The sequence below is a fragment of the Orcinus orca genome, chromosome 10 (genome assembly GCF_937001465.1).
Source record: "Orcinus orca chromosome 10, mOrcOrc1.1, whole genome shotgun sequence".
NCBI classification, from domain to species: domain Eukaryota; kingdom Metazoa; phylum Chordata; class Mammalia; order Artiodactyla; family Delphinidae; genus Orcinus; species Orcinus orca.
The window spans coordinates 57,472,393-57,498,384 of record NC_064568.1 but is presented as its reverse complement, the minus strand read 5'-3'; the positions used below and the strand labels follow the sequence as shown (position 1 = coordinate 57,498,384).

At 50.5% G+C, this 25,992-nt stretch overlaps 1 long non-coding RNA gene across 1 annotated transcript in view; it reads left to right on the top strand.

Annotated features, from left to right (window-relative positions):
• LOC125965583 (uncharacterized) overlaps positions 1–21,656 on the top strand; it is a 540,823-nt gene extending 519,167 nt beyond the window's left edge. The window contains exon 3 of the long non-coding RNA XR_007479638.1: positions 21,586–21,656. This is a non-coding gene — a long non-coding RNA (uncharacterized LOC125965583). The remainder of the gene's footprint in view (positions 1–21,585) is intronic.
• Positions 21,657–25,992: the final 4,336 nt, after the last annotated feature.

The following is a 25,992-nucleotide window of genomic DNA, read 5'->3' as shown; positions in this document are numbered from 1 at the left end:
AAAGCAGACACGTTTTGCATGAAGGAATGAACAGAACGCTGATAGCTGGCTGTTTCTAAGCTATCCCAACCTAGGTGTTTCTCCGACGAAGCCCTTCGCTGCCCATGATTGCGGCATCTAGCTGCTGCCAGCGGTGCATTGCTCACAACTCCCTGAAGACACAGGAGGCCCTTTTAGTCCGTTTCGGATCCTAGTACAGCCCCGCGACTCAAGAGAGGACCTGATATGCTTCCTAGGGTTCGAGAAACCCAGGGACTAAGGCTGCATGGGGTCTGTCGCATGCCTACCTGGTTCATGAGAAAACCTGAACATTAGCTTAAGGCCAGAGGCCCCGTGTGGTTCTCCCCTTCCCTGAGGACAACTGAAGTAGGAGCACTTACCGAGGAACGGCAACATCCAATCTCCTTCCAGGAAACTCACTTGTCATCACAAAGGCAACTGTGCAACAACACTGTTTCCCAGGGAGAACTGAGCCCGCAGCTCTCTAAATCCCAATGAGGAAAATAAAGTTTCCCTTCAAGCCTTAGTTTCAAAATGGACCGCAGAGCATTCACCCTGTTGTATCCGTCACTCCATGGCACGTCCAAGGTGCGCATAGAACGGAGATACTACATTCGTTTCAACTTGCCGCATCCTAGCATTTTAACAAAAGACGCCCTTCACAGCCCTTCTTTCAGCCTATAGTTGCCCTCAACTGAGCTTCGCTCACAAGGCCCAGAAAGGACGGGCAGTCCGTCGTTTACATCTTGGATCCTAGTGCAGACCCCCGTGTCCTAAGACACCAGAAACGCTTCCTAGATTTAAAGCACCGCTTTGACAAAGGCTGCCGTGAGCTTGCGGCCCGCCTATGTCTGTGATGAGAGACGTAGAACGTTGGCTTGAGGCGAGTCGTCCGGGGTTGTGGGCGTACTCACGAATGATTTTTGAGGGAGGAGGCCGTGGCAGGAATTGAAAGCCAAGTGCTCTTTCGTGGAAGATAACTAGTCCTCCCAAAGACGACTGTGCAGCAAAGAGAAGATGGGCAACAACAGTGTTTACCAGGTAACCCTGAGGCCGCAAACTCTCTACTTTGCAATGAGGAAAATCAACTTCCCAGGAAGACTCAATTCCCAGCAGGACAAAGCAGCATATTACCAAGTCGCATCGGACTCTCTCTTGTACATCCCGTGGACACAGTGGCTCGTGACACTAGTCACCATTGCCATGCTGGGAGTCCTTACTGTGGTGTAAGGATATCAAGGGGAGGGCTTAGTTAGGCCTAGGTGACGGTACTTCTCTAGACTATCTACCAGTTCTGGAAAACCCTGTAGGTTTTGAAGCCGGACTTAAAGTGTAGTTGCCGCTTGAGGTAGACAGACGTCGTGGAGCAGCTCCCAGGAGCAGTGGTAGGCTAATTGTATTTTCTACTGCAGCTCAGGGTTCCTCCAGAGCGCAGACACCCTTTGCATGAAGGAAGGCATGGAACGTTGATAACTGGGTTGCTTTCAAGCTATCGCAATCCAGGTGTCTAAACAACGAAGCCCTTCACTGCCCATCAGTTGGCATCTAGCTGTTCCCGACGGTAGATGGCTCAAGGCTCCCCGAAGACACAGGCAGTCCTTTCTCAGTACGTTTTGGAACCTAGCGCTGACAAGTGAGTCCAAAAGAGAGCTGATATGCTTCCTAGAGTTCAAGAACCACAGGGCCTAAGGCTCTATGCAATCGGTTGTTTCGCTAAGTCTGTCATGAGAACACCTGGACGTTAGCTTGAGGCTAGAGGCCCCATGTGGTGGGCCCATTCCCTGAAGACTACTGAAGGATGACCACCTACCAAGGGATGGCAACCTCCAAGTTTCTTGCCTAGAAACTCACGTCATCACCAGGGCAATTGTGTTACGAAGAGAAGCTGTGCAGCAACAGTGTTTCTTGGGGAGAATTGAGCCCGCGGCTCTGTAAATCCCAATGAGGAAAATAAAGTTTCACTCGCAGCCTTACTTTCAAAAGGGACCACACAGAGCATTCACCCTGCTGTGTCTTTCTCTAGTTTGTACTCCCAAGGTGCGTTAGAAGGGAGATACTTGAGTTGTTTCACTTACCACATGCTAGATGTTTAGCAAAAGAAGGCCTTTACTGCCCTTCTTTTGGCATATGGTTGTCCTCAGCCGAACAGTTCTCTCAGCTCCTAGAAGCGATGGGCGGTCCCTTGTGTACATCTTGGATCCCAGTGCAGACCTGTTAGTCCTAAGACACCAGAAATGCTTCCTACACTTAAAGCACCGCTTTGACAAACGCTGCCTGGAACCTGTTGCCTGCCTATCTATCTGTGTGACGAACAAAACAGTAACTTAGCTTGGAGCCAGTCCTCCTATATTTTTGGCTTACTCACCGACGATTGCTGAGGGATGAGCACTTAGCAGGGACTGAAAGGCCACGTTTGCCTCACGGGGGGCGGGGATATGACTTGTCCTCACAAGGCAATTGTGCAATGAAGAAAAGATAGGCCACTACACTGTTCATCAGGTAACCTTGAGGCCGCGTGTCGTCATTCCAGTGTGCCAAATAAACTTCCCATCACGGTTCAGTTTCCAAGGCGAGGGCACAGCGTCTTATGCTGCAGTTTCTGACTCCCTACTGGACGTTCAGCTGACCACCTAGACCCTTTCGTGAGTCAACTTTGTGATACACTTTGTGATACGGGGTCGTGATGGTGGTGAAAGGATTAGCAAGTCATGGGTTAGTGAGGCCGGTGTGTACAATGTATCTCCAGAGTACCTGGCTTTCAAGGGAGAGCCTGAAATTTTTCAGGCTACACTGAAAGTCCAGTGGCCGCCTGGGGTAAATTGCATCACGTGCGAGTGCCCTGAAGGCGGGGTCGAATCACTGTATGTTTTGTGTGCTCTGGGTTCGGCAGAAAAGCAGACACGTTTTGCATGAAGGAATGAACAGAACGCTGATAGCTGGCTGTTTCTAAGCTATCCCAACCTAGGTGTTTCTCCGACGAAGCCCTTCGCTGCCCATGATTGCGGCATCTAGCTGCTGCCAGCGGTGCATTGCTCACAACTCCCTGAAGACACAGGAGGCCCTTTTAGTCCGTTTCGGATCCTAGTACAGCCCCGCGACTCAAGAGAGGACCTGATATGCTTCCTAGGGTTCGAGAAACCCAGGGACTAAGGCTGCATGGGGTCTGTCGCATGCCTACCTGGTTCATGAGAAAACCTGAACATTAGCTTAAGGCCAGAGGCCCCGTGTGGTTCTCCCCTTCCCTGAGGACAACTGAAGTAGGAGCACTTACCTAGGAACGGCAACATCCAATCTCCTTCCAGGAAACTCACTTGTCATCACAAAGGCAACTGTGCAACAACACTGTTTCCCAGGGAGAACTGAGCCCGCAGCTCTCTAAATCCCAATGAGGAAAATAAAGTTTCCCTTCAAGCCTTAGTTTCAAAATGGACCGCAGAGCATTCACCCTGTTGTATCCGTCACTCCATGGCACGTCCAAGGTGCGCATAGAACGGAGATACTACATTCGTTTCAACTTGCCGCATCCTAGCATTTTAACAAAAGACGCCCTTCACAGCCCTTCTTTCAGCCTATAGTTGCCCTCAACTGAGCTTCGCTCAAAAGGCCCAGAAAGGACGGGCAGTCCGTCGTTTACATCTTGGATCCTAGTGCAGACCCCCGTGTCCTAAGACACCAGAAACGCTTCCTAGATTTAAAGCACCGCTTTGACAAAGGCTGCCGTGAGCTTGCGGCCCGCCTATGTCTGTGATGAGAGACGTAGAACGTTGGCTTGAGGCGAGTCGTCCGGGGTTGTGGGCGTACTCACGAATGATTTTTGAGGGAGGAGGCCGTGGCAGGAATTGAAAGCCAAGTGCTCTTTCGTGGAAGATAACTAGTCCTCCCAAAGACGACTGTGCAGCAAAGAGAAGATGGGCAACAACAGTGTTTACCAGGTAACCCTGAGGCCGCAAACTCTCTACTTTGCAATGAGGAAAATCAACTTCCCAGGAAGACTCAATTCCCAGCAGGACAAAGCAGCATATTACCAAGTCGCATCGGACTCTCTCTTGTACATCCCGTGGACACAGTGGCTCGTGACACTAGTCACCATTGCCATGCTGGGAGTCCTTACTGTGGTGTAAGGATATCAAGGGGAGGGCTTAGTTAGGCCTAGGTGACGGTACTTCTCTAGACTATCTACCAGTTCTGGAAAACCCTGTAGGTTTTGAAGCCGGACTTAAAGTGTAGTTGCCGCTTGAGGTAGACAGACGTCGTGGAGCAGCTCCCAGGAGCAGTGGTAGGCTAATTGTATTTTCTACTGCAGCTCAGGGTTCCTCCAGAGCGCAGACACCCTTTGCATGAAGGAAGGCATGGAACGTTGATAACTGGGTTGCTTTCAAGCTATCGCAATCCAGGTGTCTAAACAACGAAGCCCTTCACTGCCCATCAGTTGGCATCTAGCTGTTCCCGACGGTAGATGGCTCAAGGCTTCCCAAAGACACAGGCAGTCCTTTCTCAGTACGTTTTGGAACCTAGCGCTGACAAGTGAGTCCAAAAGAGAGCTGATATGCTTCCTAGAGTTCAAGAACCACAGGGACTAAGGCTCTATGCAATCGGTTGTTTCGCTAAGTCTGTCATGAGAACACCTGGACGTTAGCTTGAGGCTAGAGGCCCCATGTGGTGGGCCCATTCCCTGAAGACTACTGAAGGATGACCACCTACCAAGGGATGGCAACCTCCAAGTTTCTTGCCTAGAAACTCACGTCATCACCAGGGCAATTGTGTTACGAAGAGAAGCTGTGCAGCAACAGTGTTTCTTGGGGAGAATTGAGCCCGCGGCTCTGTAAATCCCAATGAGGAAAATAAAGTTTCACTCGCAGCCTTACTTTCAAAAGGGACCACACAGAGCATTCACCCTGCTGTGTCTTTCTCTAGTTTGTACTCCCAAGGTGCGTTAGAAGGGAGATACTTGAGTTGTTTCACTTACCACATGCTAGATGTTTAGCAAAAGAAGGCCTTTACTGCCCTTCTTTTGGCATATGGTTGTCCTCAGCCAAACAGTTCTCTCAGCTCCTAGAAGCGATGGGCGGTCCCTTGTGTACATCTTGGATCCCAGTGCAGACCTGTTAGTCCTAAGACACCAGAAATGCTTCCTACACTTAAAGCACCGCTTTGACAAACGCTGCCTGGAACCTGTTGCCTGCCTATCTATCTGTGTGACGAACAAAACAGTAACTTAGCTTGGAGCCAGTCCTCCTATATTTTTGGCTTACTCACCGACGATTGCTGAGGGATGAGCACTTAGCAGGGACTGAAAGGCCACGTTTGCCTCACGGGGGGCGGGGATATGACTTGTCCTCACAAGGCAATTGTGCAATGAAGAAAAGATAGGCCACTACACTGTTCATCAGGTAACCTTGAGGCCGCGTGTCGTCATTCCAGTGTGCCAAATAAACTTCCCATCACGGTTCAGTTTCCAAGGCGAGGGCACAGCGTCTTATGCTGCAGTTTCTGACTCCCTACTGGACGTTCAGCTGACCACCTAGACCCTTTCGTGAGTCAACTTTGTGATACACTTTGTGATACGGGGTCGTGATGGTGGTGAAAGGATTAGCAAGTCATGGGTTAGTGAGGCCGGTGTGTACAATGTATCTCCAGAGTACCTGGCTTTCAAGGGAGAGCCTGAAATTTTTCAGGCTACACTGAAAGTCCAGTGGCCGCCTGGGGTAAATTGCATCACGTGCGAGTGCCCTGAAGGCGGGGTCGAATCACTGTATGTTTTGTGTGCTCTGGGTTCGGCAGAAAAGCAGACACGTTTTGCATGAAGGAATGAACAGAACGCTGATAGCTGGCTGTTTCTAAGCTATCCCAACCTAGGTGTTTCTCTGACGAAGCCCTTCGCTGCCCATGATTGCGGCATCTAGCTGCTGCCAGCGGTGCATTGCTCACAACTCCCTGAAGACACAGGAGGCCCTTTTAGTCCGTTTCGGATCCTAGTACAGCCCCGCGACTCAAGAGAGGACCTGATATGCTTCCTAGGGTTCGAGAAACCCAGGGACTAAGGCTGCATGGGGTCTGTCGCATGCCTACCTGGTTCATGAGAAAACCTGAACATTAGCTTAAGGCCAGAGGCCCCGTGTGGTTCTCCCCTTCCCTGAGGACAACTGAAGTAGGAGCACTTACCGAGGAACGGCAACATCCAATCTCCTTCCAGGAAACTCACTTGTCATCACAAAGGCAACTGTGCAACAACACTGTTTCCCAGGGAGAACTGAGCCCGCAGCTCTCTAAATCCCAATGAGGAAAATAAAGTTTCCCTTCAAGCCTTAGTTTCAAAATGGACCGCAGAGCATTCACCCTGTTGTATCCGTCACTCCATGGCACGTCCAAGGTGCGCATAGAACGGAGATACTACATTCGTTTCAACTTGCCGCATCCTAGCATTTTAACAAAAGACGCCCTTCACAGCCCTTCTTTCAGCCTATAGTTGCCCTCAACTGAGCTTCGCTCACAAGGCCCAGAAAGGACGGGCAGTCCGTCGTTTACATCTTGGATCCTAGTGCAGACCCCCGTGTCCTAAGACACCAGAAACGCTTCCTAGATTTAAAGCACCGCTTTGACAAAGGCTGCCGTGAGCTTGCGGCCCGCCTATGTCTGTGATGAGAGACGTAGAACGTTGGCTTGAGGCGAGTCGTCCGGGGTTGTGGGCGTACTCACGAATGATTTTTGAGGGAGGAGGCCGTGGCAGGAATTGAAAGCCAAGTGCTCTTTCGTGGAAGATAACTAGTCCTCCCAAAGACGACTGTGCAGCAAAGAGAAGATGGGCAACAACAGTGTTTACCAGGTAACCCTGAGGCCGCAAACTCTCTACTTTGCAATGAGGAAAATCAACTTCCCAGGAAGACTCAATTCCCAGCAGGACAAAGCAGCATATTACCAAGTCGCATCGGACTCTCTCTTGTACATCCCGTGGACACAGTGGCTCGTGACACTAGTCACCATTGCCATGCTGGGAGTCCTTACTGTGGTGTAAGGATATCAAGGGGAGGGCTTAGTTAGGCCTAGGTGACGGTACTTCTCTAGACTATCTACCAGTTCTGGAAAACCCTGTAGGTTTTGAAGCCGGACTTAAAGTGTAGTTGCCGCTTGAGGTAGACAGACGTCGTGGAGCAGCTCCCAGGAGCAGTGGTAGGCTAATTGTATTTTCTACTGCAGCTCAGGGTTCCTCCAGAGCGCAGACACCCTTTGCATGAAGGAAGGCATGGAACGTTGATAACTGGGTTGCTTTCAAGCTATCGCAATCCAGGTGTCTAAACAACGAAGCCCTTCACTGCCCATCAGTTGGCATCTAGCTGTTCCCGACGGTAGATGGCTCAAGGCTCCCCGAAGACACAGGCAGTCCTTTCTCAGTACGTTTTGGAACCTAGCGCTGACAAGTGAGTCCAAAAGAGAGCTGATATGCTTCCTAGAGTTCAAGAACCACAGGGACTAAGGCTCTATGCAATCGGTTGTTTCGCTAAGTCTGTCATGAGAACACCTGGACGTTAGCTTGAGGCTAGAGGCCCCATGTGGTGGGCCCATTCCCTGAAGACTACTGAAGGATGACCACCTACCAAGGGATGGCAACCTCCAAGTTTCTTGCCTAGAAACTCACGTCATCACCAGGGCAATTGTGTTACGAAGAGAAGCTGTGCAGCAACAGTGTTTCTTGGGGAGAATTGAGCCCGCGGCTCTGTAAATCCCAATGAGGAAAATAAAGTTTCACTCGCAGCCTTACTTTCAAAAGGGACCACACAGAGCATTCACCCTGCTGTGTCTTTCTCTAGTTTGTACTCCCAAGGTGCGTTAGAAGGGAGATACTTGAGTTGTTTCACTTACCACATGCTAGATGTTTAGCAAAAGAAGGCCTTTACTGCCCTTCTTTTGGCATATGGTTGTCCTCAGCCGAACAGTTCTCTCAGCTCCTAGAAGCGATGGGCGGTCCCTTGTGTACATCTTGGATCCCAGTGCAGACCTGTTAGTCCTAAGACACCAGAAATGCTTCCTACACTTAAAGCACCGCTTTGACAAACGCTGCCTGGAACCTGTTGCCTGCCTATCTATCTGTGTGACGAACAAAACAGTAACTTAGCTTGGAGCCAGTCCTCCTATATGTTTGGCTTACTCACCGACGATTGCTGAGGGATGAGCACTTAGCAGGGACTGAAAGGCCACGTTTGCCTCACGGGGGGCGGGGATATGACTTGTCCTCACAAGGCAATTGTGCAATGAAGAAAAGATAGGCCACTACACTGTTCATCAGGTAACCTTGAGGCCGCGTGTCGTCATTCCAGTGTGCCAAATAAACTTCCCATCACGGTTCAGTTTCCAAGGCGAGGGCACAGCGTCTTATGCTGCAGTTTCTGACTCCCTACTGGACGTTCAGCTGACCACCTAGACCCTTTCGTGAGTCAACTTTGTGATACACTTTGTGATACGGGGTCGTGATGGTGGTGAAAGGATTAGCAAGTCATGGGTTAGTGAGGCCGGTGTGTACAATGTATCTCCAGAGTACCTGGCTTTCAAGGGAGAGCCTGAAATTTTTCAGGCTACACTGAAAGTCCAGTGGCCGCCTGGGGTAAATTGCATCACGTGCGAGTGCCCTGAAGGCGGGGTCGAATCACTGTATGTTTTGTGTGCTCTGGGTTCGGCAGAAAAGCAGACACGTTTTGCATGAAGGAATGAACAGAACGCTGATAGCTGGCTGTTTCTAAGCTATCCCAACCTAGGTGTTTCTCTGACGAAGCCCTTCGCTGCCCATGATTGCGGCATCTAGCTGCTGCCAGCGGTGCATTGCTCACAACTCCCTGAAGACACAGGAGGCCCTTTTAGTCCGTTTCGGATCCTAGTACAGCCCCGCGACTCAAGAGAGGACCTGATATGCTTCCTAGGGTTCGAGAAACCCAGGGACTAAGGCTGCATGGGGTCTGTCGCATGCCTACCTGGTTCATGAGAAAACCTGAACATTAGCTTAAGGCCAGAGGCCCCGTGTGGTTCTCCCCTTCCCTGAGGACAACTGAAGTAGGAGCACTTACCGAGGAACGGCAACATCCAATCTCCTTCCAGGAAACTCACTTGTCATCACAAAGGCAACTGTGCAACAACACTGTTTCCCAGGGAGAACTGAGCCCGCAGCTCTCTAAATCCCAATGAGGAAAATAAAGTTTCCCTTCAAGCCTTAGTTTCAAAATGGACCGCAGAGCATTCACCCTGTTGTATCCGTCACTCCATGGCACGTCCAAGGTGCGCATAGAACGGAGATACTACATTCGTTTCAACTTGCCGCATCCTAGCATTTTAACAAAAGACGCCCTTCACAGCCCTTCTTTCAGCCTATAGTTGCCCTCAACTGAGCTTCGCTCACAAGGCCCAGAAAGGACGGGCAGTCCGTCGTTTACATCTTGGATCCTAGTGCAGACCCCCGTGTCCTAAGACACCAGAAACGCTTCCTAGATTTAAAGCACCGCTTTGACAAAGGCTGCCGTGAGCTTGCGGCCCGCCTATGTCTGTGATGAGAGACGTAGAACGTTGGCTTGAGGCGAGTCGTCCGGGGTTGTGGGCGTACTCACGAATGATTTTTGAGGGAGGAGGCCATGGCAGGAATTGAAAGCCAAGTGCTCTTTCGTGGAAGATAACTAGTCCTCCCAAAGACGACTGTGCAGCAAAGAGAAGATGGGCAACAACAGTGTTTACCAGGTAACCCTGAGGCCGCAAACTCTCTACTTTGCAATGAGGAAAATCAACTTCCCAGGAAGACTCAATTCCCAGCAGGACAAAGCAGCATATTACCAAGTCGCATCGGACTCTCTCTTGTACATCCCGTGGACACAGTGGCTCGTGACACTAGTCACCATTGCCATGCTGGGAGTCCTTACTGTGGTGTAAGGATATCAAGGGGAGGGCTTAGTTAGGCCTAGGTGACGGTACTTCTCTAGACTATCTACCAGTTCTGGAAAACCCTGTAGGTTTTGAAGCCGGACTTAAAGTGTAGTTGCCGCTTGAGGTAGACAGACGTCGTGGAGCAGCTCCCAGGAGCAGTGGTAGGCTAATTGTATTTTCTACTGCAGCTCAGGGTTCCTCCAGAGCGCAGACACCCTTTGCATGAAGGAAGGCATGGAACGTTGATAACTGGGTTGCTTTCAAGCTATCGCAATCCAGGTGTCTAAACAACGAAGCCCTTCACTGCCCATCAGTTGGCATCTAGCTGTTCCCGACGGTAGATGGCTCAAGGCTCCCCAAAGACACAGGCAGTCCTTTCTCAGTACGTTTTGGAACCTAGCGCTGACAAGTGAGTCCAAAAGAGAGCTGATATGCTTCCTAGAGTTCAAGAACCACAGGGACTAAGGCTCTATGCAATCGGTTGTTTCGCTAAGTCTGTCATGAGAACACCTGGACGTTAGCTTGAGGCTAGAGGCCCCATGTGGTGGGCCCATTCCCTGAAGACTACTGAAGGATGACCACCTACCAAGGGATGGCAACCTCCAAGTTTCTTGCCTAGAAACTCACGTCATCACCAGGGCAATTGTGTTACGAAGAGAAGCTGTGCAGCAACAGTGTTTCTTGGGGAGAATTGAGCCCGCGGCTCTGTAAATCCCAATGAGGAAAATAAAGTTTCACTCGCAGCCTTACTTTCAAAAGGGACCACACAGAGCATTCACCCTGCTGTGTCTTTCTCTAGTTTGTACTCCCAAGGTGCGTTAGAAGGGAGATACTTGAGTTGTTTCACTTACCACATGCTAGATGTTTAGCAAAAGAAGGCCTTTACTGCCCTTCTTTTGGCATATGGTTGTCCTCAGCCGAACAGTTCTCTCAGCTCCTAGAAGCGATGGGCGGTCCCTTGTGTACATCTTGGATCCCAGTGCAGACCTGTTAGTCCTAAGACACCAGAAATGCTTCCTACACTTAAAGCACCACTTTGACAAACGCTGCCTGGAACCTGTTGCCTGCCTATCTATCTGTGTGACGAACAAAACAGTAACTTAGCTTGGACCCAGTCCTCCTATATGTTTGGCTTACTCACCGATGATTGCTGAGGGATGAGCACTTAGCAGGGACTGAAAGGCCACGTTTGCCTCACGGGGGGCGGGGATATGACTTGTCCTCACAAGGCAATTGTGCAATGAAGAAAAGATAGGCCACTACACTGTTCATCAGGTAACCTTGAGGCCGCGTGTCGTCATTCCAGTGTGCCAAATAAACTTCCCATCATGGTTCAGTTTCCAAGGCGAGGGCACAGCGTCTTATGCTGCAGTTTCTGACTCCCTACTGGACGTTCAGCTGACCACCTAGACCCTTTCGTGAGTCAACTTTGTGATACACTTTGTGATACGGGGTCGTGATGGTGGTGAAAGGATTAGCAAGTCATGGGTTAGTGAGGCCGGTGTGTACAATGTATCTCCAGAGTACCTGGCTTTCAAGGGAGAGCCTGAAATTTTTCAGGCTACACTGAAAGTCCAGTGGCCGCCTGGGGTAAATTGCATCACGTGCGAGTGCCCTGAAGGCGGGGTCGAATCACTGTATGTTTTGTGTGCTCTGGGTTCGGCAGAAAAGCAGACACGTTTTGCATGAAGGAATGAACAGAACGCTGATAGCTGGCTGTTTCTAAGCTATCCCAACCTAGGTGTTTCTCTGACGAAGCCCTTCGCTGCCCATGATTGCGGCATCTAGCTGCTGCCAGCGGTGCATTGCTCACAACTCCCTGAAGACACAGGAGGCCCTTTTAGTCCGTTTCGGATCCTAGTACAGCCCCGCGACTCAAGAGAGGACCTGATATGCTTCCTAGGGTTCGAGAAACCCAGGGACTAAGGCTGCATGGGGTCTGTCGCATGCCTACCTGGTTCATGAGAAAACCTGAACATTAGCTTAAGGCCAGAGGCCCCGTGTGGTTCTCCCCTTCCCTGAGGACAACTGAAGTAGGAGCACTTACCGAGGAACGGCAACATCCAATCTCCTTCCAGGAAACTCACTTGTCATCACAAAGGCAACTGTGCAACAACACTGTTTCCCAGGGAGAACTGAGCCCGCAGCTCTCTAAATCCCAATGAGGAAAATAAAGTTTCCCTTCAAGCCTTAGTTTCAAAATGGACCGCAGAGCATTCACCCTGTTGTATCCGTCACTCCATGGCACGTCCAAGGTGCGCATAGAACGGAGATACTACATTCGTTTCAACTTGCCGCATCCTAGCATTTTAACAAAAGACGCCCTTCACAGCCCTTCTTTCAGCCTATAGTTGCCCTCAACTGAGCTTCGCTCACAAGGCCCAGAAAGGACGGGCAGTCCGTCGTTTACATCTTGGATCCTAGTGCAGACCCCCGTGTCCTAAGACACCAGAAACGCTTCCTAGATTTAAAGCACCGCTTTGACAAAGGCTGCCGTGAGCTTGCGGCCCGCCTATGTCTGTGATGAGAGACGTAGAACGTTGGCTTGAGGCGAGTCGTCCGGGGTTGTGGGCGTACTCACGAATGATTTTTGAGGGAGGAGGCCGTGGCAGGAATTGAAAGCCAAGTGCTCTTTCGTGGAAGATAACTAGTCCTCCCAAAGACGACTGTGCAGCAAAGAGAAGATGGGCAACAACAGTGTTTACCAGGTAACCCTGAGGCCGCAAACTCTCTACTTTGCAATGAGGAAAATCAACTTCCCAGGAAGACTCAATTCCCAGCAGGACAAAGCAGCATATTACCAAGTCGCATCGGACTCTCTCTTGTACATCCCGTGGACACAGTGGCTCGTGACACTAGTCACCATTGCCATGCTGGGAGTCCTTACTGTGGTGTAAGGATATCAAGGGGAGGGCTTAGTCAGGCCTAGGTGACGGTACTTCTCTAGACTATCTACCAGTTCTGGAAAACCCTGTAGGTTTTGAAGCCGGACTTAAAGTGTAGTTGCCGCTTGAGGTAGACAGACGTCGTGGAGCAGCTCCCAGGAGCAGTGGTAGGCTAATTGTATTTTCTACTGCAGCTCAGGGTTCCTCCAGAGCGCAGACACCCTTTGCATGAAGGAAGGCATGGAACGTTGATAACTGGGTTGCTTTCAAGCTATCGCAATCCAGGTGTCTAAACAACGAAGCCCTTCACTGCCCATCAGTTGGCATCTAGCTGTTCCCGACGGTAGATGGCTCAAGGCTCCCCGAAGACACAGGCAGTCCTTTCTCAGTACGTTTTGGAACCTAGCGCTGACAAGTGAGTCCAAAAGAGAGCTGATATGCTTCCTAGAGTTCAAGAACCACAGGGACTAAGGCTCTATGCAATCGGTTGTTTCGCTAAGTCTGTCATGAGAACACCTGGACGTTAGCTTGAGGCTAGAGGCCCCATGTGGTGGGCCCATTCCCTGAAGACTACTGAAGGATGACCACCTACCAAGGGATGGCAACCTCCAAGTTTCTTGCCTAGAAACTCACGTCATCACCAGGGCAATTGTGTTACGAAGAGAAGCTGTGCAGCAACAGTGTTTCTTGGGGAGAATTGAGCCCGCGGCTCTGTAAATCCCAATGAGGAAAATAAAGTTTCACTCGCAGCCTTACTTTCAAAAGGGACCACACAGAGCATTCACCCTGCTGTGTCTTTCTCTAGTTTGTACTCCCAAGGTGCGTTAGAAGGGAGATACTTGAGTTGTTTCACTTACCACATGCTAGATGTTTAGCAAAAGAAGGCCTTTACTGCCCTTCTTTTGGCATATGGTTGTCCTCAGCCGAACAGTTCTCTCAGCTCCTAGAAGCGATGGGCGGTCCCTTGTGTACATCTTGGATCCCAGTGCAGACCTGTTAGTCCTAAGACACCAGAAATGCTTCCTACACTTAAAGCACCGCTTTGACAAACGCTGCCTGGAACCTGTTGCCTGCCTATCTATCTGTGTGACGAACAAAACAGTAACTTAGCTTGGAGCCAGTCCTCCTATATTTTTGGCTTACTCACCGACGATTGCTGAGGGATGAGCACTTAGCAGGGACTGAAAGGCCACGTTTGCCTCACGGGGGGCGGGGATATGACTTGTCCTCACAAGGCAATTGTGCAATGAAGAAAAGATAGGCCACTACACTGTTCATCAGGTAACCTTGAGGCCGCGTGTCGTCATTCCAGTGTGCCAAATAAACTTCCCATCACGGTTCAGTTTCCAAGGCGAGGGCACAGCGTCTTATGCTGCAGTTTCTGACTCCCTACTGGACGTTCAGCTGACCACCTAGACCCTTTCGTGAGTCAACTTTGTGATACACTTTGTGATACGGGGTCGTGATGGTGGTGAAAGGATTAGCAAGTCATGGGTTAGTGAGGCCGGTGTGTACAATGTATCTCCAGAGTACCTGGCTTTCAAGGGAGAGCCTGAAATTTTTCAGGCTACACTGAAAGTCCAGTGGCCGCCTGGGGTAAATTGCATCACGTGCGAGTGCCCTGAAGGCGGGGTCGAATCACTGTATGTTTTGTGTGCTCTGGGTTCGGCAGAAAAGCAGACACGTTTTGCATGAAGGAATGAACAGAACGCTGATAGCTGGCTGTTTCTAAGCTATCCCAACCTAGGTGTTTCTCCGACGAAGCCCTTCGCTGCCCATGATTGCGGCATCTAGCTGCTGCCAGCGGTGCATTGCTCACAACTCCCTGAAGACACAGGAGGCCCTTTTAGTCCGTTTCGGATCCTAGTACAGCCCCGCGACTCAAGAGAGGACCTGATATGCTTCCTAGGGTTCGAGAAACCCAGGGACTAAGGCTGCATGGGGTCTGTCGCATGCCTACCTGGTTCATGAGAAAACCTGAACATTAGCTTAAGGCCAGAGGCCCCGTGTGGTTCTCCCCTTCCCTGAGGACAACTGAAGTAGGAGCACTTACCGAGGAACGGCAACATCCAATCTCCTTCCAGGAAACTCACTTGTCATCACAAAGGCAACTGTGCAACAACACTGTTTCCCAGGGCGAACTGAGCCCGCAGCTCTCTAAATCCCAATGAGGAAAATAAAGTTTCCCTTCAAGCCTTAGTTTCAAAATGGACCGCAGAGCATTCACCCTGTTGTATCCGTCACTCCATGGCTCGTCCAAGGTGCGCATAGAACGGAGATACTACATTCGTTTCAACTTGCTGCATCCTAGCATTTTAACAAAAGACGCCCTTCACAGCCCTTCTTTCAGCCTATAGTTGCCCTCAACTGAGCTTCGCTCACAAGGCCCAGAAAGGACGGGCAGTCCGTCGTTTACATCTTGGATCCTAGTGCAGACCCCCGTGTCCTAAGACACCAGAAACGCTTCCTAGATTTAAAGCACCGCTTTGACAAAGGCTGCCGTGAGCTTGCGGCCCGCCTATGTCTGTGATGAGAGACGTAGAACGTTGGCTTGAGGCGAGTCGTCCGGGGTTGTGGGCGTACTCACGAATGATTTTTGAGGGAGGAGGCCGTGGCAGGAATTGAAAGCCAAGTGCTCTTTCATGGAAGATAACTAGTCCTCCCAAAGACGACTGTGCAGCAAAGAGAAGATGGGCAACAACAGTGTTTACCAGGTAACCCTGAGGCCGCAAACTCTCTACTTTGCAATGAGGAAAATCAACTTCCCAGGAAGACTCAATTCCCAGCAGGACAAAGCAGCATATTACCAAGTCGCATCGGACTCTCTCTTGTACATCCCGTGGACACAGTGGCTCGTGACACTAGTCACCATTGCCATGCTGGGAGTCCTTACTGTGGTGTAAGGATATCAAGGGGAGGGCTTAGTTAGGCCTAGGTGACGGTACTTCTCTAGACTATCTACCAGTTCTGGAAAACCCTGTAGGTTTTGAAGCCGGACTTAAAGTGTAGTTGCCGCTTGAGGTAGACAGACGTCGTGGAGCAGCTCCCAGGAGCAGTGGTAGGCTAATTGTATTTTCTACTGCAGCTCAGGGTTCCTCCAGAGCGCAGACACCCTTTGCATGAAGGAAGGCATGGAACGTTGATAACTGGGTTGCTTTCAAGCTATCGCAATCCAGGTGTCTAAACAACGAAGCCCTTCACTGCCCATCAGTTGGCATCTAGCTGTTCCCGACGGTAGATGGCTCAAGGCTCCCCGAAGACACAGGCAGTCCTTTCTCAGTACGTTTTGGAACCTAGCGCTGACAAGTGAGTCCAAAAGAGAGCTGATATGCTTCCTAGAGTTCAAGAACCACAGGGACTAAGGCTCTATGCAATCGGTTGTTTCGCTAAGTCTGTCATGAGAACACCTGGACGTTAGCTTGAGGCTAGAGGCCCCATGTGGTGGGCCCATTCCCTGAAGACTACTGAAGGATGACCACCTACCAAGGGATGGCAACCTCCAAGTTTCTTGCCTAGAAACTCACGTCATCACCAGGGCAATTGTGTTACGAAGAGAAGCTGTGCAGCAACAGTGTTTCTTGGGGAGAATTGAGCCCGCGGCTCTGTAAATCCCAATGAGGAAAATAAAGTTTCACTCGCAGCCTTACTTTCAAAAGGGACCACACAGAGCATTCACCCTGCTGTATCTTTCTCTAGTTTGTACTCCCAAGGTGCGTTAGAAGGGAGATACTTGAGTTGTTTCACTTACCACATGCTAGATGTTTAGCAAAAGAAGGCCTTTACTGCCCTTCTTTTGGCATATGGTTGTCCTCAGCCGAACAGTTCTCTCAGCTCCTAGAAGCGATGGGCGGTCCCTTGTGTACATCTTGGATCCCAGTGCAGACCTGTTAGTCCTAAGACACCAGAAATGCTTCCTACACTTAAAGCACCGCTTTGACAAACGCTGCCTGGAACCTGTTGCCTGCCTATCTATCTGTGTGACGAACAAAACAGTAACTTAGCTTGGAGCCAGTCCTCCTATATTTTTGGCTTACTCACCGACGATTGCTGAGGGATGAGCACTTAGCAGGGACTGAAAGGCCACGTTTGCCTCACGGGGGGCGGGGATATGACTTGTCCTCACAAGGCAATTGTGCAATGAAGAAAAGATAGGCCACTACACTGTTCATCAGGTAACCTTGAGGCCGCGTGTCGTCATTCCAGTGTGCCAAATAAACTTCCCATCACGGTTCAGTTTCCAAGGCGAGGGCACAGCGTCTTATGCTGCAGTTTCTGACTCCCTACTGGACGTTCAGCTGACCACCTAGACCCTTTCGTGAGTCAACTTTGTGATACACTTTGTGATACGGGGTCGTGATGGTGGTGAAAGGATTAGCAAGTCATGGGTTAGTGAGGCCGGTGTGTACAATGTATCTCCAGAGTACCTGGCTTTCAAGGGAGAGCCTGAAATTTTTCAGGCTACACTGAAAGTCCAGTGGCCGCCTGGGGTAAATTGCATCACGTGCGAGTGCCCTGAAGGCGGGGTCGAATCACTGTATGTTTTGTGTGCTCTGGGTTCGGCAGAAAAGCAGACACGTTTTGCATGAAGGAATGAACAGAACGCTGATAGCTGGCTGTTTCTAAGCTATCCCAACCTAGGTGTTTCTCCGACGAAGCCCTTCGCTGCCCATGATTGCGGCATCTAGCTGCTGTCAGCGGTGCATTGCTCACAACTCCCTGAAGACACAGGAGGCCCTTTTAGTCCGTTTCGGATCCTAGTACAGCCCCGCGACTCAAGAGAGGACCTGATATGCTTCCTAGGGTTCGAGAAACCCAGGGACTAAGGCTGCATGGGGTCTGTCGCATGCCTACCTGGTTCATGAGAAAACCTGAACATTAGCTTAAGGCCAGAGGCCCCGTGTGGTTCTCCCCTTCCCTGAGGACAACTGAAGTAGGAGCACTTACCGAGGAACGGCAACATCCAATCTCCTTCCAGGAAACTCACTTGTCATCACAAAGGCAACTGTGCAACAACACTGTTTCCCAGGGAGAACTGAGCCCGCAGCTCTCTAAATCCCAATGAGGAAAATAAAGTTTCCCTTCAAGCCTTAGTTTCAAAATGGACCGCAGAGCATTCACCCTGTTGTATCCGTCACTCCATGGCACGTCCAAGGTGCGCATAGAACGGAGATACTACATTCGTTTCAACTTGCCGCATCCTAGCATTTTAACAAAAGACGCCCTTCACAGCCCTTCTTTCAGCCTATAGTTGCCCTCAACTGAGCTTCGCTCACAAGGCCCAGAAAGGACGGGCAGTCCGTCGTTTACATCTTGGATCCTAGTGCAGACCCCCGTGTCCTAAGACACCAGAAACGCTTCCTAGATTTAAAGCACCGCTTTGACAAAGGCTGCCGTGAGCTTGCGGCCCGCCTATGTCTGTGATGAGAGACGTAGAACGTTGGCTTGAGGCGAGTCGTCCGGGGTTGTGGGCGTACTCACGAATGATTTTTGAGGGAGGAGGCCGTGGCAGGAATTGAAAGCCAAGTGCTCTTTCATGGAAGATAACTAGTCCTCCCAAAGACGACTGTGCAGCAAAGAGAAGATGGGCAACAACAGTGTTTACCAGGTAACCCTGAGGCCGCAAACTCTCTACTTTGCAATGAGGAAAATCAACTTCCCAGGAAGACTCAATTCCCAGCAGGACAAAGCAGCATATTACCAAGTCGCATCGGACTCTCTCTTGTACATCCCGTGGACACAGTGGCTCGTGACACTAGTCACCATTGCCATGCTGGGAGTCCTTACTGTGGTGTAAGGATATCAAGGGGAGGGCTTAGTTAGGCCTAGGTGACGGTACTTCTCTAGACTATCTACCAGTTCTGGAAAACCCTGTAGGTTTTGAAGCCGGACTTAAAGTGTAGTTGCCGCTTGAGGTAGACAGACGTCGTGGAGCAGCTCCCAGGAGCAGTGGTAGGCTAATTGTATTTTCTACTGCAGCTCAGGGTTCCTCCAGAGCGCAGACACCCTTTGCATGAAGGAAGGCATGGAACGTTGATAACTGGGTTGCTTTCAAGCTATCGCAATCCAGGTGTCTAAACAACGAAGCCCTTCACTGCCCATCAGTTGGCATCTAGCTGTTCCCGACGGTAGATGGCTCAAGGCTCCCCGAAGACACAGGCAGTCCTTTCTCAGTACGTTTTGGAACCTAGCGCTGACAAGTGAGTCCAAAAGAGAGCTGATATGCTTCCTAGAGTTCAAGAACCACAGGGACTAAGGCTCTATGCAATCGGTTGTTTCGCTAAGTCTGTCATGAGAACACCTGGATGTTAGCTTGAGGCTAGAGGCCCCATGTGGTGGGCCCATTCCCTGAAGACTACTGAAGGATGACCACCTACCAAGGGATGGCAACCTCCAAGTTTCTTGCCTAGAAACTCACGTCATCACCAGGGCAATTGTGTTACGAAGAGAAGCTGTGCAGCAACAGTGTTTCTTGGGGAGAATTGAGCCCGCGGCTCTGTAAATCCCAATGAGGAAAATAAAGTTTCACTCGCAGCCTTACTTTCAAAAGGGACCACACAGAGCATTCACCCTGCTGTGTCTTTCTCTAGTTTGTACTCCCAAGGTGCGTTAGAAGGGAGATACTTGAGTTGTTTCACTTACCACATGCTAGATGTTTAGCAAAAGAAGGCCTTTACTGCCCTTCTTTTGGCATATGGTTGTCCTCAGCCGAACAGTTCTCTCAGCTCCTAGAAGCGATGGGCGGTCCCTTGTGTACATCTTGGATCCCAGTGCAGACCTGTTAGTCCTAAGACACCAGAAATGCTTCCTACACTTAAAGCACCGCTTTGACAAACGCTGCCTGGAACCTGTTGCCTGCCTATCTATCTGTGTGACGAACAAAACAGTAACTTAGCTTGGAGCCAGTCCTCCTATATTTTTGGCTTACTCACCGACGATTGCTGAGGGATGAGCACTTAGCAGGGACTGAAAGGCCACGTTTGCCTCACGGGGGGCGGGGATATGACTTGTCCTCACAAGGCAATTGTGCAATGAAGAAAAGATAGGCCACTACACTGTTCATCAGGTAACCTTGAGGCCGCGTGTCGTCATTCCAGTGTGCCAAATAAACTTCCCATCACGGTTCAGTTTCCAAGGCGAGGGCACAGCGTCTTATGCTGCAGTTTCTGACTCCCTACTGGACGTTCAGCTGACCACCTAGACCCTTTCGTGAGTCAACTTTGTGATACACTTTGTGATACGGGGTCGTGATGGTGGTGAAAGGATTAGCAAGTCATGGGTTAGTGAGGCCGGTGTGTACAAAGTATCTCCAGAGTACCTGGCTTTCAAGGGAGAGCCTGAAATTTTTCAGGCTACACTGAAAGTCCAGTGGCCGCCTGGGGTAAATTGCATCACGTGCGAGTGCCCTGAAGGCGGGGTCGAATCACTGTATGTTTTGTGTGCTCTGGGTTCGGCAGAAAAGCAGACACGTTTTGCATGAAGGAATGAACAGAACGCTGATAGCTGGCTGTTTCTAAGCTATCCCAACCTAGGTGTTTCTCCGACGAAGCCCTTCGCTGCCCATGATTGCGGCATCTAGCTGCTGCCAGCGGTGCATTGCTCACAACTCCCTGAAGACACAGGAGGCCCTTTTAGTCCGTTTCGGATCCTAGTACAGCCCCGCGACTCAAGAGAGGACCTGATATGCTTCCTAGGGTTCGAGAAACCCAGGGACTAAGGCTGCATGGGGTCTGTCGCATGCCTACCTGGTTCATGAGAAAACCTGAACATTGGCTTAAGGCCAGAGGCCCCGTGTGGTTCTCCCCTTCCCTGAGGACAACTGAAGTAGGAGCACTTACCGAGGAACGGCAACATCCAATCTCCTTCCAGGAAACTCACTTGTCATCACAAAGGCAACTGTGCAACAACACTGTTTCCCAGGGAGAACTGAGCCCGCAGCTCTCTAAATCCCAATGAGGAAAATAAAGTTTCCCTTCAAGCCTTAGTTTCAAAATGGACCGCAGAGCATTCACCCTGTTGTATCCGTCACTCCATGGCTCGTCCAAGGTGCGCATAGAACGGAGATACTACATTCGTTTCAACTTGCCGCATCCTAGCATTTTAACAAAAGACGCCCTTCACAGCCCTTCTTTCAGCCTATAGTTGCCCTCAACTGAGCTTCGCTCACAAGGCCCAGAAAGGACGGGCAGTCCGTCGTTTACATCTTGGATCCTAGTGCAGACCCCCGTGTCCTAAGACACCAGAAACGCTTCCTAGATTTAAAGCACCGCTTTGACAAAGGCTGCCGTGGGCTTGCGGCCCGCCTATGTCTGTGATGAGAGACGTAGAACGTTGGCTTGAGGCGAGTCGTCCGGGGTTGTGGGCGTACTCACGAATGATTTTTGAGGGAGGAGGCCGTGGCAGGAATTGAAAGCCAAGTGCTCTTTCGTGGAAGATAACTAGTCCTCCCAAAGACGACTGTGCAGCAAAGAGAAGATGGGCAACAACAGTGTTTACCAGGTAACCCTGAGGCCGCAAACTCTCTACTTTGCAATGAGGAAAATCAACTTCCCAGGAAGACTCAATTCCCAGCAGGACAAAGCAGCATATTACCAAGTCGCATCGGACTCTCTCTTGTACATCCCGTGGACACAGTGGCTCGTGACACTAGTCACCATTGCCATGCTGGGAGTCCTTACTGTGGTGTAAGGATATCAAGGGGAGGGCTTAGTTAGGCCTAGGTGACGGTACTTCTCTAGACTATCTACCAGTTCTGGAAAACCCTGTAGGTTTTGAAGCCGGACTTAAAGTGTAGTTGCCGCTTGAGGTAGACAGACGTCATGGAGCAGCTCCCAGGAGCAGTGGTAGGCTAATTGTATTTTCTACTGCAGCTCAGGGTTCCTCCAGAGCGCAGACACCCTTTGCATGAAGGAAGGCATGGAACGTTGATAACTGGGTTGCTTTCAAGCTATCGCAATCCAGGTGTCTAAACAACGAAGCCCTTCACTGCCCATCAGTTGGCATCTAGCTGTTCCCGACGGTAGATGGCTCAAGGCTCCCCGAAGACACAGGCAGTCCTTTCTCAGTACGTTTTGGAACCTAGCGCTGACAAGTGAGTCCAAAAGAGAGCTGATATGCTTCCTAGAGTTCAAGAACCACAGGGACTAAGGCTCTATGCAATCGGTTGTTTCGCTAAGTCTGTCATGAGAACACCTGGACGTTAGCTTGAGGCTAGAGGCCCCATGTGGTGGGCCCATTCCCTGAAGACTACTGAAGGATGACCACCTACCAAGGGATGGCAACCTCCAAGTTTCTTGCCTAGAAACTCACGTCATCACCAGGGCAATTGTGTTACGAAGAGAAGCTGTGCAGCAACAGTGTTTCTTGGGGAGAATTGAGCCCGCGGCTCTGTAAATCCCAATGAGGAAAATAAAGTTTCACTCGCAGCCTTACTTTCAAAAGGGACCACACAGAGCATTCACCCTGCTGTGTCTTTCTCTAGTTTGTACTCCCAAGGTGCGTTAGAAGGGAGATACTTGAGTTGTTTCACTTACCACATGCTAGATGTTTAGCAAAAGAAGGCCTTTACTGCCCTTCTTTTGGCATATGGTTGTCCTCAGCCGAACAGTTCTCTCAGCTCCTAGAAGCGATGGGCGGTCCCTTGTGTACATCTTGGATCCCAGTGCAGACCTGTTAGTCCTAAGACACCAGAAATGCTTCCTACACTTAAAGCACCGCTTTGACAAACGCTGCCTGGAACCTGTTGCCTGCCTATCTATCTGTGTGACGAACAAAACAGTAACTTAGCTTGGAGCCAGTCCTCCTATATTTTTGGCTTACTCACCGACGATTGCTGAGGGATGAGCACTTAGCAGGGACTGAAAGGCCACGTTTGCCTCACGGGGGGCGGGGATATGACTTGTCCTCACAAGGCAATTGTGCAATGAAGAAAAGATAGGCCACTACACTGTTCATCAGGTAACCTTGAGGCCGCGTGTCGTCATTCCAGTGTGCCAAATAAACTTCCCATCACGGTTCAGTTTCCAAGGCGAGGGCACAGCGTCTTATGCTGCAGTTTCTGACTCCCTACTGGACGTTCAGCTGACCACCTAGACCCTTTCGTGAGTCAACTTTGTGATACACTTTGTGATACGGGGTCGTGATGGTGGTGAAAGGATTAGCAAGTCATGGGTTAGTGAGGCCGGTGTGTACAAAGTATCTCCAGAGTACCTGGCTTTCAAGGGAGAGCCTGAAATTTTTCAGGCTACACTGAAAGTCCAGTGGCCGCCTGGGGTAAATTGCATCACGTGCGAGTGCCCTGAAGGCGGGGTCGAATCACTGTATGTTTTGTGTGCTCTGGGTTCGGCAGAAAAGCAGACACGTTTTGCATGAAGGAATGAACAGAACGCTGATAGCTGGCTGTTTCTAAGCTATCCCAACCTAGGTGTTTCTCCGACGAAGCCCTTCGCTGCCCATGATTGCGGCATCTAGCTGCTGCCAGCGGTGCATTGCTCACAACTCCCTGAAGACACAGGAGGCCCTTTTAGTCCGTTTCGGATCCTAGTACAGCCCCGCGACTCAAGAGAGGACCTGATATGCTTCCTAGGGTTCGAGAAACCCAGGGACTAAGGCTGCATGGGGTCTGTCGCATGCCTACCTGGTTCATGAGAAAACCTGAACATTAGCTTAAGGCCAGAGGCCCCGTGTGGTTCTCCCCTTCCCTGAGGACAACTGAAGTAGGAGCACTTACCGAGGAACGGCAACATCCAATCTCCTTCCAGGAAACTCACTTGTCATCACAAAGGCAACTGTGCAACAACACTGTTTCCCAGGGAGAACTGAGCCCGCAGCTCTCTAAATCCCAATGAGGAAAATAAAGTTTCCCTTCAAGCCTTAGTTTCAAAATGGACCGCAGAGCATTCACCCTGTTGTATCCGTCACTCCATGGCTCGTCCAAGGTGCGCATAGAACGGAGATACTACATTCGTTTCAACTTGCCGCATCCTAGCATTTTAACAAAAGACGCCCTTCACAGCCCTTCTTTCAGCCTATAGTTGCCCTCAACTGAGCTTCGCTCACAAGGCCCAGAAAGGACGGGCAGTCCGTCGTTTACATCTTGGATCCTAGTGCAGACCCCCGTGTCCTAAGACACCAGAAACGCTTCCTAGATTTAAAGCACCGCTTTGACAAAGGCTGCCGTGAGCTTGCGGCCCGCCTATGTCTGTGATGAGAGACGTAGAACGTTGGCTTGAGGCGAGTCGTCCGGGGTTGTGGGCGTACTCACGAATGATTTTTGAGGGAGGAGGCCGTGGCAGGAATTGAAAGCCAAGTGCTCTTTCGTGGAAGATAACTAGTCCTCCCAAAGACGACTGTGCAGCAAAGAGAAGATGGGCAACAACAGTGTTTACCAGGTAACCCTGAGGCCGCAAACTCTCTACTTTGCAATGAGGAAAATCAACTTCCCAGGAAGACTCAATTCCCAGCAGGACAAAGCAGCATATTACCAAGTCGCATCGGACTCTCTCTTGTACATCCCGTGGACACAGTGGCTCGTGACACTAGTCACCATTGCCATGCTGGGAGTCCTTACTGTGGTGTAAGGATATCAAGGGGAGGGCTTAGTTAGGCCTAGGTGACGGTACTTCTCTAGACTATCTACCAGTTCTGGAAAACCCTGTAGGTTTTGAAGCCGGACTTAAAGTGTAGTTGCCGCTTGAGGTAGACAGACGTCGTGGAGCAGCTCCCAGGAGCAGTGGTAGGCTAATTGTATTTTCTACTGCAGCTCAGGGTTCCTCCAGAGCGCAGACACCCTTTGCATGAAGGAAGGCATGGAACGTTGATAACTGGGTTGCTTTCAAGCTATCGCAATCCAGGTGTCTAAACAACGAAGCCCTTCACTGCCCATCAGTTGGCATCTAGCTGTTCCCGACGGTAGATGGCTCAAGGCTCCCCGAAGACACAGGCAGTCCTTTCTCAGTACGTTTTGGAACCTAGCGCTGACAAGTGAGTCCAAAAGAGAGCTGATATGCTTCCTAGAGTTCAAGAACCACAGGGACTAAGGCTCTATGCAATCGGTTGTTTCGCTAAGTCTGTCATGAGAACACCTGGACGTTAGCTTGAGGCTAGAGGCCCCATGTGGTGGGCCCATTCCCTGAAGACTACTGAAGGATGACCACCTACCAAGGGATGGCAACCTCCAAGTTTCTTGCCTAGAAACTCACGTCATCACCAGGGCAATTGTGTTACGAAGAGAAGCTGTGCAGCAACAGTGTTTCTTGGGGAGAATTGAGCCCGCGGCTCTGTAAATCCCAATGAGGAAAATAAAGTTTCACTCGCAGCCTTACTTTCAAAAGGGACCACACAGAGCATTCACCCTGCTGTGTCTTTCTCTAGTTTGTACTCCCAAGGTGCGTTAGAAGGGAGATACTTGAGTTGTTTCACTTACCACATGCTAGATGTTTAGCAAAAGAAGGCCTTTACTGCCCTTCTTTTGGCATATGGTTGTCCTCAGCCGAACAGTTCTCTCAGCTCCTAGAAGCGATGGGCGGTCCCTTGTGTACATCTTGGATCCCAGTGCAGACCTGTTAGTCCTAAGACACCAGAAATGCTTCCTACACTTAAAGCACCGCTTTGACAAACGCTGCCTGGAACCTGTTGCCTGCCTATCTATCTGTGTGACGAACAAAACAGTAACTTAGCTTGGAGCCAGTCCTCCTATATTTTTGGCTTACTCACCGACGATTGCTGAGGGATGAGCACTTAGCAGGGACTGAAAGGCCACGTTTGCCTCACGGGGGGCGGGGATATGACTTGTCCTCACAAGGCAATTGTGCAATGAAGAAAAGATAGGCCACTACACTGTTCATCAGGTAACCTTGAGGCCGCGTGTCGTCATTCCAGTGTGCCAAATAAACTTCCCATCACGGTTCAGTTTCCAAGGCGAGGGCACAGCGTCTTATGCTGCAGTTTCTGACTCCCTACTGGACGTTCAGCTGACCACCTAGACCCTTTCGTGAGTCAACTTTGTGATACACTTTGTGATACGGGGTCGTGATGGTGGTGAAAGGATTAGCAAGTCATGGGTTAGTGAGGCCGGTGTGTACAATGTATCTCCAGAGTACCTGGCTTTCAAGGGAGAGCCTGAAATTTTTCAGGCTACACTGAAAGTCCAGTGGCCGCCTGGGGTAAATTGCATCACGTGCGAGTGCCCTGAAGGCGGGGTCGAATCACTGTA